The sequence below is a fragment of the Mustelus asterias genome, unplaced genomic scaffold (assembly GCF_964213995.1).
Source record: "Mustelus asterias unplaced genomic scaffold, sMusAst1.hap1.1 HAP1_SCAFFOLD_184, whole genome shotgun sequence".
NCBI classification, from domain to species: Eukaryota; Metazoa; Chordata; class Chondrichthyes; order Carcharhiniformes; family Triakidae; genus Mustelus; species Mustelus asterias.
In genome coordinates this window covers 630,976-643,904 of record NW_027590182.1, presented here as the reverse complement: position 1 = coordinate 643,904, position 12,929 = coordinate 630,976, and the positions used below count along the sequence as shown (strand labels likewise).

General features: G+C 45.1%; 1 protein-coding gene and 1 long non-coding RNA gene across 2 annotated transcripts in view; one reads left to right on the top strand and one right to left on the bottom strand.

Moving 5' to 3' along the window:
- LOC144485290 (uncharacterized) overlaps positions 1–12,929 on the top strand; it is a 308,115-nt gene that overhangs the window by 25,429 nt on the left and 269,757 nt on the right. The gene's annotated exons all lie outside the window — the stretch shown is intronic.
- The window catches only part of LOC144485303 (uncharacterized), a 461,444-nt gene continuing 448,574 nt past the window's right edge, over positions 60–12,929 (bottom strand). The window contains exon 3 of the long non-coding RNA XR_013496157.1: positions 60–173. This is a non-coding gene — a long non-coding RNA (uncharacterized LOC144485303). The remainder of the gene's footprint in view (positions 174–12,929) is intronic.

Below are 12,929 nucleotides of genomic sequence, written 5' to 3'. Positions count from 1 at the left end.
CATTTCACACTGAAACACATCTTCAACGTTGCGGTAGTTTGTTCAGTTACACACTTGGTGGTCACGTGACTCTGGTTGCAGCATTCCTGAGCCTCAATGGAGGGATTCCTCACATGAGCCGAGTTTGAGGAGAGTATCTCTGGCCTCCAGTGATGCAGCCGCTGAATCTATTCCTGGAAAAAACACATTTGGAATATTATGATAATGCTGTCTGAATCCATCAGGACAATTTTGTATTCAAGTGTGGGGGGAATAATGTTCACTGTTTTATATTCGGGTCTGGGGGAGAATGTTCAGTGTTTTATATTCGGGTTCGGGGGGGGATAATGTTCACTGTTTTATATTCGGGTCTGGGGGGGATAATGTTCACTGTTTTATATTCGGGTCTGGGGGGGATAATGTTCACTGTTTTATATTCGGGTCTGGGGGGGATAATGTTCACTGTTTTATATTCGGGTCCGGGGGGGATAATGTTCACTGTTTTATATTCGGGTCTGGGGGGGATAATGTTCACTGTTTTATATTCGGGTCTGTGGGGGGGATAATGTTCACTGTTTTATATTCGGGTCTGGGGGATAATGTTCACTGTTTTATATTCAGGTCTGGGGGGATAATGTTCACTGTTTTATATTCGGGTCTGGGGGATAATGTTCACTGTTTTATATTCGGGTCTGGGGGATAATGTTCACTGTTTTATATTCAGGTCTGGGGGGGATAATGTTCATAGTTTTATATTCAGGTCTGGGGGGGATAATGTTCACTGTTTTATATTCGGGTCTGGGGGGGAGAATGTTCACTGTTTTATATTCGGGTCTGGGGGGGATAATGTTCACCGCTTTATATTCGGGTCTGGGGGAGATAATGTTCACTGTTTTATATTCGGGTCTGTGGGATAATGTTCACTGTTTTATATTCGGGTCTGGGGGGGATAATGTTCACTGTTTTATATTCGGGTCTGGGGGATAATGTTCACTGTTTTATATTCGGGTCTGGGGGATAATGTTCACCGTTTTATATTCGGGTCTGGGGGGGCGAATGTTCAGTGCTTTATATTCGGGTCTGGGGGGGATAATGTTCACTGTTTTATATTCGGGTCTGTGGGATAATGTTCACTGTTTTATATTCAGGTCTGGGGGATAATGTTCACTGTTTTATATTCGGGTCTGGGGGATAATGTTCACTGTTTTATATTCGGGTCTGGGGGGGCGAATGTTCACTGTTTTATATTCGGATCTGGGGGGGATAATGTTCACTGTTTCATATTCGGGTCTGGGGATAATGTTCATTGTTTTATATTCGGGTCTGGGGGGGATAATGTTCACTGTTTTATTTCGAGTCTGGGAGATAATGTTCACTGTTTTATATTCGGGTCTGGGGGATAATGTTCACTGTTTTATATTCGGGTCTGGGGGATAATGTTCACTGTTTTATATTTGGGTCTGGGGGATAATGTTCACTGTTTTATATTCGGGTCTGGGGGGGGATAATGTTCACTGTTTTATATTCGGGTCCGGGGGGGATAATGTTCACTGTTTTATATTCGGGTCTGGGGGGGATAATGTTCACTGTTTTATATTCGGGTCCGGGGGGGATAATGTTCACTGTTTTATATTCGGATCTGGGGGATAATGTTCACTGTTTTATATTCGGGTCTGGGGGGGGATAATGTTCACTGTTTTATATTCGGGTCTGGGGGGATAATGTTCACTGTTTTATATTCGAGTCTGGGGGATAATGTTCACTGTTTTATATTCGGGTCTGGGGGGGATAATGTTCACTGTTTTATATTCGGGTCTGGGGGGGATAATGTTCACTGTTTTATATTCGGTTCTGAGGGGGATAATGTTCACTGTTTTATATTCGGGTCTGGGGGATAATGTTCACTGTTTTATATTCGGGTCTGGGGGGGGATAATGTTCACTGTTTTATATGCGGGTCTGGGGGGGATAATGTTCACTGTTTTATATGCGGGTCTGGGGGGGATAATGTTCACTGTCTGGGGTTTGTGAGCTCAGGTTGATTCTGCCGACGGTGCATTCTCGGTTGTCAGAGCTCTCATTAAAAGCCCTAATTTGCAGTCAGTGACTGAGTTGTCTCTGATGGGATGGAGAATCAGAGTGGGGGTAATGTGCTTCATGGACAGCGATGGGTGGGAGTGAGTGTAAAATAAACCTGGACTACACCAGGTAATTGTGAGAACATTAAAACAATCACAAAAAATCATAGCACCATGTTGGAAAACAGAATACTTTGGCTCAATCTTTGATCAATTTTGTTTTATTCAATATTTTGAGTGGCTTGTTGGATTGCTGGTTATTTTCTAACGGCAGCTCAGCACCATCATTTTGACCATAAACTCGGCCCCGGTGACTGCTGCATTATTCCAGCACCTTCTGTTTTAATTTTAAGTGGAACCTTAATATCTGCTTAGTTTGCGGAAGACACAAAGGTTGGTGGATTTGCGGATAGCAATGAGGACCATCAGAGGATTCAGCAGGATATAGATCAGTTGGAGACTTGGGCGGAGAGATGGCAGATGGAGTTTAATCTGGACAAATGTGAGGGAATACATTTTGGAAGGTCTAGTACAGATAGGAAATATACAGTAAATGGCAGAACCCATAGGAGTATTGATAGGCAAAGGGATCTGGGTGTACAGGTACACAGGTCACTGAAAGTGGCAATGCAGGTGGAGAAGGTCGTCAAGAAGACATGCGACATGCTTGACATCATCGGCCGGGGTATTGATTTTTAAAATTGGCAAGTCATGTTGCAGCGTTATAGAACCTTAGTTGGGCCGCACTTGGAATATAGTGTTCAATTCTGGTCGCCACACTTCCAGAAGGATGTGGAGGCTTTGCAGAGGGTACAGAAAAGATTGACCAGGATGTTGCCTGGTATGGAGGGCATTAGCTATGAGGAGAGGTTGGAAAAACTTGGTTTGTTCTCACTGGAGCGACGGAGGTTGAGGGGAGACCTGATAGAAGTCTACAAGATTATGAGAGGCATGGACAGAGTGGATAGTCAGAAAAATTTTCCCAGAGTGGAAGAGTCAATTACTAGGGGGAATAGGTTTAAGGTGCGAGGGGTAAAGTTTATAAGAGATGCACGAGGCAGATTTTTTACACAGAGAGTGGTGGGTGCCTGGAACTCATTGTCGGGGGAGGTAGTGGAAGCAGATACGGTAGTGACTTTTCAGGGGCGTCTTGACAAGTACATGAATGAGATGGGAATAGAGGGATATGGTCCCCAGAAGGATAGAGGGTTTTAGTTAAATCGGGCAGCATGGTCGGTGCAGGCTTGGAGGGCCGAAGGGCCTGTTCCTGTGCTGTAATTTTCTTTGTTCTTAGTACACAAGCCAATTTATCTTTCTTGGGGTGAGTGTGTCTGAGAGGTATGCAACTGGAAAACATTTTCCATTCACCTGCTGCATTGCTGCAGTACATATAGATATCGTTCTCACTCTGCCAGCAGGGCTGTGGGATTATTTGGATAGATCTTAAAGACAGCCCGACTGGGCAGGATGAGCCAAATGGTTTCCATCTGTGATGTATCATTCTATAAAACAGAATATTCAGCATCAGGAGAAAGAAAGTGAAAGAAACCAGTCTCTGTGGGATTTACCCAACCAGTGTCAGTACCTTCAGGGGAGCAGAGAGGGAAACCAGTGGGAAAACCTTTAAAAACTCGGGGTATTCCCACAGGAGAGCACTGGTATAAATCAATTTTAGAAGTAGAGAATGTCAGCGCACAAATTCCGAGGAATGCATTTTTAAAAATTAATTGATCTTAATTGCACAAGATAATTTTCTATTATCGTCTTTGACAATGACGCCGTTAATTCCCAGGTGCCCCTGCGGGTGTGAAAGTGTCCTATTCATTCCACAGGAGCCTATTGCGCAGGCGCAGTGTTATATCTGGAGCGTGCGCGGAGTTGAGCTCGGAGTCTTGCGAGTGCACATTTTTTAGCGGGTGAGTCGGTCGGGCTGCAGGAGAAATGGAGCCGGAAGTTGGGGCGGGGAGGGAGCTATGGCTTCCAAACACCCGCTGTAGGCTGCACGGCCCGAATCAGACCCTGCAGGTCCCGGGTTTACAGTTCCCAGGCTTTTATCCCGGGAACAGGCCCCGGTTATCGGCCGCCATCTTGTTTCAGCGGGGAAGGAGAGCGCATGCGTTGCTGTCAGTGGCGGGTCACAATGGGCGTGGTTTCAGGGGCTGGTTCAGAACCTCTACAGAGGGACAATAGGTAGCAGGGCGCATGCGCAGCTATCCAAGAACAGGAGCCCGTCATTCGGCCCATCGAGCCTGCTGCATCATTCAATAAGATCATGTCTACTTTGCTCCCCCACCCCGTCCATACCCTTGACTTTCTTGTGGATCAAAACCTCAGCTTTGAATATATTCAATGACCTGCCTCCAATCCTCACTGGTGAAGACAGAGTTCCAAAGATCAACAACCCGCTGAGAGAAAAGATCTCTCTTCATCTTAAATTTGGGATCCTTTATTTTTACTTGATTTCCACACCAGAGGAAACATCCTCTCAGCATCTACCTTGTCAAGCACCTTATATCATATGAATCATAGAATCCCTACAGTGCAGAAGGAGGCCATTTGGCTCATTGAGTCTGTACAGATCACAATCCCACCCCGGCCCCATCCCCACAACCCCATGCATTTACCCTGCTAATCCCCCTGACACGGGTCAATTTAGCATGACCAATCCACCGAACCCGCACATCTTTGGACTGTGGGAGGAAACCAGAGCATCCGGAGGAAACCCATGCAGACATGGGGAGAATGTGCAAACTCCATACAGACCAAAGACTGGAATTCAACCTGGGACCCTGGCGCTGTGAGGCAGCAGTGCTAGCCACCGTGTCGCCCTTAAATTCCCAGATGTTTCATTAAGATTACTTCTCAGTCTTCTAAACTCCAAAGAGTACAGGCCCAAGCTGCTCAACCTGAAAGATAAAACTCCTCATTTCAGGAATCAACCAACTGGATCTTCCTCGAACTGCCTCCACTGCAATTTTGTCCCAGCTGAAGTAATTCTGTGCCAGGTTAAAGGAGGAGTGAATGTTTTGAATTTCTGTTCTGGACAGATGCTGATGGATTTTGGAAACTCCTTTTACAGGGGGTTAGAAGGGAAAGATTTACTCACAGCAAACTCTGAACAAAAGAAATGTTTGTCTGTCTTGAATTTCTAACCTTGAATTATACCTATAACTTTCCTCATTTACAGGGACAAGATTTGAAGATTGCAATATTTTTCCCGGACACCAATCTCGCTGAGATCTTTGCAGATGTAGACTCCAGCGGATTTAAAATGTTGATAACAGTGAAATGGTTTTGGGGTGAGTGTTACTGAGCATTAAGTTAAATTTAGAGCATGCTCTGATTCCATGGATCTCGGGCTATTGTGACTCCTTTACCATGGATGGGGAGGCAATGGTGCAGTGATAGTGTTATTGGATTAGTAATACAGGGATCCAGGGCAATGCACTGTGAACCCTGAGTTCGAATCCCACAGTGGCAGATGTTGAAATTTGAATTCAGTAAAAATCTAGAATTAGAAGTCCATTGAATACAACTGTTGTAAAAATCCAACCAATTTAATAATGTCCTTTAAAGAAGGAAATCTACCACATCCCCCAGCAATGCAAACCACTCAGTTCAAGGGCAATGAGTTATGGGCAGTAGATGCTGATGCAGCCAGCACATAGAGTCATAGAGCAATACAGCACGGAAACAGGCCCTTAGGCCCAACTGATCCATGCCAACCATGGTGCCCTCCCAGCTAGTCCCAATTGCCCGTGTTTGGCTCATATCCCTCTAATCCTTTCCAATTCATGTACTTATGCTTTTTAAATGTTTAAACCAGCCTCAACCACTTTCTCTGGCAGCTCATTCCATGTACACATCACCCTCTGCATGAAGAAGTTGCCCCTCGGGTCCCTTTTAATCTTTCCCCTCTCATCTTAAATCTGTGCCCTCTAGTTTTCAATTCCCCGACCCTGGCAAAAAGACAATGTGGGTTCATCCTATCTATGCCCCCCATGATTTAATACATCTCAATATAGTTACCCCACATTCTCCTACATTCGAAGGAATAAACCCTAGCCTGTCCAACCTCTCATGACCACTCGGACCCATTAGTCCCGGCAACATCCTCATAAATCTTCTTTGCACTCTTTCCAGTTTATCAATGTCTTTCCTATAACAGGGTTACAAAAACTGTCCACAATACTCCAAGTGCAGCCTCACCAACGACTCATACAACTATAACATAATGTCCCAACTCCTATACTCAGTGCCCTGACGATGAAGGCCAGTGTGCTAAATGCCTTCTTCACCACTCTGTCTACCTGTGACATCACTTTCAACGAACGATATACTTGTACTCCTGGGTTCCTCTGTTCCTCAACACTCCCCAGGGCCCTACCATTCACTGTATAAGTCCTACCCTGGTTTGACTTTCCAAAATGCAACACTCACACTTAAGACCATAAGACATAGGAGCAGAATTAGGCCACTCGGCCCATCGAGTCTGCTCCGCCATTCAATCATGGCTGATATTTTTCTCATCCCCATTCTCCTGCCTTTTTCCCATCACCCCTGATCTCCTTATTAATCAAGAACCTATATATCTCTGTCTTAATGACAGTCAATGACCTGGTCTCCACAGCCTTCTGCTGCAAAGAGTTCCACAAATTCACCACTCTCTGGCTGAAGAAATTCCTCCTTATCTCTGTTTTAAAGGATCATCCCTTTAGCCTGAGGTTGTGCCTCTGTACTCTGTATTATCTGTACTGAAATCCATTTGCCAATCATCGGCCCACTTCCCTAACCGATCAACTGATCAAGATCCCCCTGTAATTTTTGATAACCTTTTTCACTATCAGCGATACCTCCTAATTTAGTATCGTCTGCAAACTTGCTAACCATGCTTTTTATGAATTTTTAAACGGCCATCCATTTCTCTGTTTGACCTCTGCCCTCCCTGATCAGCTCTCTGCCATTGTCTACCTTCCTCTGCCTCTAATAATGGGTGTATTTTAACTATTATTTCCACAAGCTATGTCTTGATGATGTTTTTACCACTTCACAACTCTATTCACTGCTGATTTACCAGCTTAGTCTTACAATGTTCAGGAATTGTTTCTCTTCCACTGGAGATCATTTCCCTTCCACTTCTGAGCTTATATTGACCAACAAAATCTGATACATTTTTATTCCCTGTAATTCATTCTGCCCACCCTGAAACGTTAATCTTCTTTCTGTCTAAAAGGATGGTCTCTTTCCTCATGTTCACATCAAAGGGCAGCTTTCCCCAGGAGATGGCTGACATTTAAGGGGACAGAGATATGTCCAGTGTTATTATATGGTACCCAGATTAGATATATTATTTATGTTTCTGTAATATATATTTATTATTATTTCTTGCATTGTAATATAATCCTGTAGCGATGTTATACATTTCCAGTCATAAAGTCATTACAGCACAGAAGGAATCCATTCGGTAACTCGATTCCATGCTGACTCTCTGTATAACATTCCAGTCCCATTCCCACTCTATATCCCATTCTCCTGAAAGTTTATTTCCTTCAAGTGCCCATCCACTTTCATTTTTAAATAGAATTCATAGATATGGATGGAGATTTACAACTTTTTGGGACTGAAGTAGGAAAGAATGTTCCATAGAAACTAGAATTGTCTGTTCTGAATTTCTATCCTGTACTGACACTGATGACTTTTGTAAACTCATTTTACAGGATATTGAAAGAGGAATCACAGGCCGAAATCTCAAACGTCACGTCTAGATCTGACAGTCATATTCCTTGGGAACTGAATATCATCGGCCTTTGAATCCAGAAGGAGAAATGATTGTCCAGTCTGTCGATTTGAAAAGATTTGAAATGTCAGTGTGAGTGAAAAAGCATCGACACACTGCCACACTCGAGTGAGAGTGTTCCACTGCACTGACTAAAGAGCTTTAACCAGTTACACAGCCTGAATAAATATCACACCATTCACAGCGGGGAGAGACTGTACCAGTGTTCTGTGTGTGGACAAGGCTTCAACTGATTGTCCACCCAAGAGAGAGGCAAGGACACCTGCACCATGGAGAAACCATGGAAATGTGGGGACTGTGGCAAGGGATACAGAAGCCCATCAGAGCTGGAAGCTCATCGGCGCAGCCACACTGGGGAGAGGCCGTTCACCTGCTCTCAGTGTGGGAAGGGATTCGCTCAGTCATCCCAGCTGCAGAAACACCAGCGAGTTCACACTGGGGAGAGGCCATTCACGTGTTCTCAGTGTGGGGAGGGATTCACTCGATCTTCCGACCTGCTGGTCCATGAGCGCATTCACACTGGGGAGAGGCCATTCACCTGCTCTCAGTGTGGGAAGGGATTCATTCAGTCATCCGACCTGCGGAAACATCAACGAGTTCACACTGGGGAGAGACCGTTCACCTGCTCTCGATGTGGGGAGGGATTCACTCAGTCATCCCACCTGCGGAGACACCAGCGAGTTCACACTGGCGTGAGGCCATTCACCTGCTCTCAGTGTGGGAAGGGGTTCACTGGGTCCTCCCGTCTGCAGATACACCAGCGAGTTCACACTGGGGAGAGACCGTTCACCTGCTCTCAGTGTGGGAAGGGATTCTGTGATTCATCCCAACTGCGGACACACCAGCGAGTTCACACTGGGGAGAGGCCGTTCACCTGCTCTGTGTGTGAGAAGAGATTCAGTCTTTCATTCAACCTGCTGAGACACCAACAAGTTCACGAGTGATTCCAGGGGTTGGATTCTGCTGTTATTGTTTCTGCTCTCAATTACATCCAGGACTGCATTTTGTTCATTCTCACAGTTGGTCAATGGGGAGGGTCGGGGGGTTTCTTTCTGCTGGACTGGCTGGTCTCACGACTTTGCCTCCAGTGGGCTGATGCTCTTTGAGTCTTGTTGCAAATACCTGGTTTCAGATTTCACAAGGATCACAGAGTGACAGGATGTTGGGAAGTTCAGAGATATTTAGTCAGCATTTCTGTTTGAAACCCCCCAAATGCCCATCACCTATACCCATCAAATTACCTCACGTCAGAGTTGGGCCTGTTGTATCATGACCAATTGGTCAATTTGATCACGAGATTAATTTAACTGGATCCTCAATTACTGACACCACCTTCTCTCATTATCTTAGACAGGAAAACAATAGAACTGGTTCATACTATCCCTTTATCTGATTCTGTACAATCCCTTATTCACACAGTTTCAAATGTTGAGGCTAATCAGAGCTTGAAGATCTCTCTCGCCAGGACATTTATCCTCATTGCACATTCTTTACATACACAGCAATTAAACTCTTACAGCAAATAAAACTCAATCTTTTACTATGACGACTGATTCATTGATTAACTATAACTCAATTAAGGCTCATGAATTTCTCATCTGTTAATGACTGGTCGCTAATAAATAGCTACTAGATGGGGCAGATGTTTGAGGGCAAATCAACATTTGGCGTGTGGGAGGCTTCCAAGTGTAAGTTGATAGGGATTCAGAACCGGCACATTCGTGTAAGGATGAAGGATAAGTATGGCAAGTTTTGGGAACCTTGGATAACGAGAGATATTGTGGGTCTAGTCAAAGAGAAAAAGGAAGCATTTGTCAGAGCTAGGAGGCTGGGAACACACGAAGCAAGTGTGGAATACAAGGAAAGTAGAAAGAAACTTAAGCAAGGAGTAAGGAGAGCTAAAAGGGGTCACGAAAAAGCATTGGCCAACAGGATGAAGGAAAATCCCAAGGCTTTTTATACATATATAAAGAGCAAGAGGGTAGCCAGGGAGAGGGTTGGCCCACTCAAGGACAAGGGAGGGAATCTATGCGTGGAGCCAGAGGAAATGGGTGAGGTATTAAATGAGTACTTTGCATCAGTATTCACCAAAGAGGATTTGGTGGATGATGAGTCTGGGAAAGGATAGTTTGAGTCATGTTGAGATTAAAAAGGAGGTGGTATTGGGGTTCTTGAGAAACATTAAGGTAGACAAGTCCCGAGGGCCTGATGGGATATACCCCAGAATACTGAGGGAGGCAAGGGAGGAAATTGCTGGGGCCTTGAGAGAAATCTTTGTATCCTCACTGGCGATGGGGAGGTCCCAGAGGATTGGAGAATAGCCAATGTTGTTCCTTTGTTTAAGAAGGGGAGCAAGAATAATCCAGGTAATTACAGGCCGGTGAGCCCTACATCAGTAATAGGGAAATTATTGGAGAAGATTCTTCGAGACAGGATTTATTCCCACTTGAAAATAAGTAGATGTATTAGTGAGAGGCAACATGGTTTTGTGAAGGGGAGGTCGTGTCTCACAAACTTGATCGGGTTTTTCGAGGAAGTGACGAAGATGATTGATGAGGGTAGGGCAGTGGATGTTGTCTACATGGACTTCAGTGAGGCCTTTGACAAGGTCCCTCGTGGCAGACTGATGCAGAAGGTGAAGTCGCATGGGATCAGAGGTGAGCTGGCAAGGTGGATACAAAACTGGCTTTGTCAAAGAAGACAGAGGGTAGCAGTGGAAGGATGCATTTCTGAATGGAGGGCTGTGACAAGTGGCGTCCCTCAGGGATCAGTGCTGGGACCTTTGCTGTTTGTAATATATAGAAATTATTTGGAGGAAAATGTAACTGGTTTGATTAGTAAGTTTGCGGGCGACACATAGGTTGGAGGATTTGCGGATAGCGATGAGGACCATCAGAGGATACAGCAGGATATAGATCGGTTGGAGATTTGGGCGGAGAGATGGCAGATGGAGTTTAATCCAGACAAATGTGAGGTAATGCATTTTGGAAGCTCTCATACAGATAGGAAATATACAGTAAATGGCAGAACCCTTATGAGTATTGATAGGCAGAGGGATCTGGGTGTACAGGTACACAGGTCACTGAAGGTGGCAATGCAGGTGGAGAAGGTCGTCAAGAAGGCATACGGCATGCTTGCCTTTATCGGCCAGTGCACTGAGTTTAAAAATTGGCAAGTCATGGTGCAGCTTTATAGAAGCTTAGTTAGGCCACACTTGGAATAGTGTTCAATTCTGGTCGCCACACTACCAGAAAGAGGTGGAGGCTTTGGAGAAGGTACAGAAAAGATTTACCAGGATGTTGCCTGGTATGGAGGGCATTAGCTATGAGGAGAGGTTGGAGAAACTTGGTTTGTTCTCACTGGAGCGACGGAGGTTGAGGGGCGACCTGAGAGAAGTCTACAAGATTATGAGAGGCATGGACAGAGTGGATAGTCAGAAGCTTTTTCCCAGGGTAGAAGAGTCAATTACTGGGGGACATAGGTTTAAGGTGTGAGGCGCAAGGTTTAAAGGAGATGTACGAGGCAGATTTTTTACGGAGAGTATGTGGGGGTAGGGCCTGGGTGGGATTGTGGTCGGTGCAGACTCGATGGGCCGAATGGCCTCCTTCTGCACTGTAGGGTTTCTATGTTTTTTAGTAGTGGGTGCCTGGAACTCGTTGCCGGGGGAAGTAGTGGAAGCGGAAACGGTAGTGACTTTTAAGGGGCGTCTTGACAAATACATGAATAGGATGGGAATAGAGGGATATGGTCCCCGGAAGGATAGGGGGTTTTAGTTAAGTCGGGCAGCATGGTCGGTGCAGGCTTGGAGGGCCGAAGGGCCTGTTCCTGTGCTGTAACTTTCTTTGTTGTTTGCTCTAAATACAGTAATATTTAATGAACACATTTGGTTCATACAATGTGGTTGACTCTCAACTGCCCTCTGAACAAGGGCATCTAGGGATGGGCAATAAATGTTGCCCAGCCAGCGACGCCCATGTCCCACAACTGAATAAGGTTAATACAAGATATACTGGTTCGAAAAGACACTTGCTGCAAGCCAATAGCTTTCCTTCTTCCGTGAACTGAGCAATCAACCTTATTCTTGAGCCAGATTTGACAGAATATAATGTCCTCCAACTGATCAAATTCATAGAAGAAATTCTTAGTTTATACAATTCCTGCCAGCAATGCAGCTTCCACAAGCATGTAGGTGAATCCAACATTAATTTTTAACATAAAGCTCCAGTCACATGTTAGAATTTAACATGGCCTCCTTGACCTTGTTGCTGAGAATGTTTGAAGAGGCAGCAGGGGCACAATGGGTCACACGGCCTCCTTTTGTGCTCTCTGCTCCTCGGTTGCATTTGAAGAAAGTGGTAAATATCTGGAACTCACTTCCTACAAGTGGGGGAGAAGCAGAGATGATGGAATGTTTCCAAAAGGAGATTGGACGGGCATTTCAGGGAAATAAATCCACAGGCATACGCAGTGAGAACAGGGAAACGGTTTGATCTGGAGAGAGTCGGCATGGACTCAATGGGCTGAATGGCCCCATTCCCAATCCTAATGCCTGTCTGATCTATAGAGAGAAATTTCAGCTGTTCCAGTCCCTCGAACTCACTGAAGTCCCTCATTACTGGAGTCATTCTCGTAAAGCCCCTCTGCAACCTGTCTAAGAATTTCACATCTTTCCTAAAGTATGAGGCCCATATACAGGGTTCCATTCTAGAGAGATAGAATTGAAAAGCAGGGAGGTTCTGTTCAACTTGTTTGGAGCCACGGTTAGACTGCACTGGGAGCACTGTCAACATTTGTGATCGTCATTGATGAAATGGAAATAGAGGCACCGGAGAAGGAGCAACAAAAATTCACAAGAATAATCCCAGAACTGAGAGCATTTAACCCTCAGGAAAGGCTGGGGCTGCTTTTCTCTAGAAAAGAGAAGGCTGAAGGGTGACCTTATACGATCATAAAGGGGTTCAATAATCCAATCATGATGTCTAGGGCGGCACAGTGGTTAGCACTGTTACCTCACAGCGCCAAGGACCTGGGTTCGATTCCCAGCTTGGGTCACTGTCTGTGCGGAGTTTGCATGTT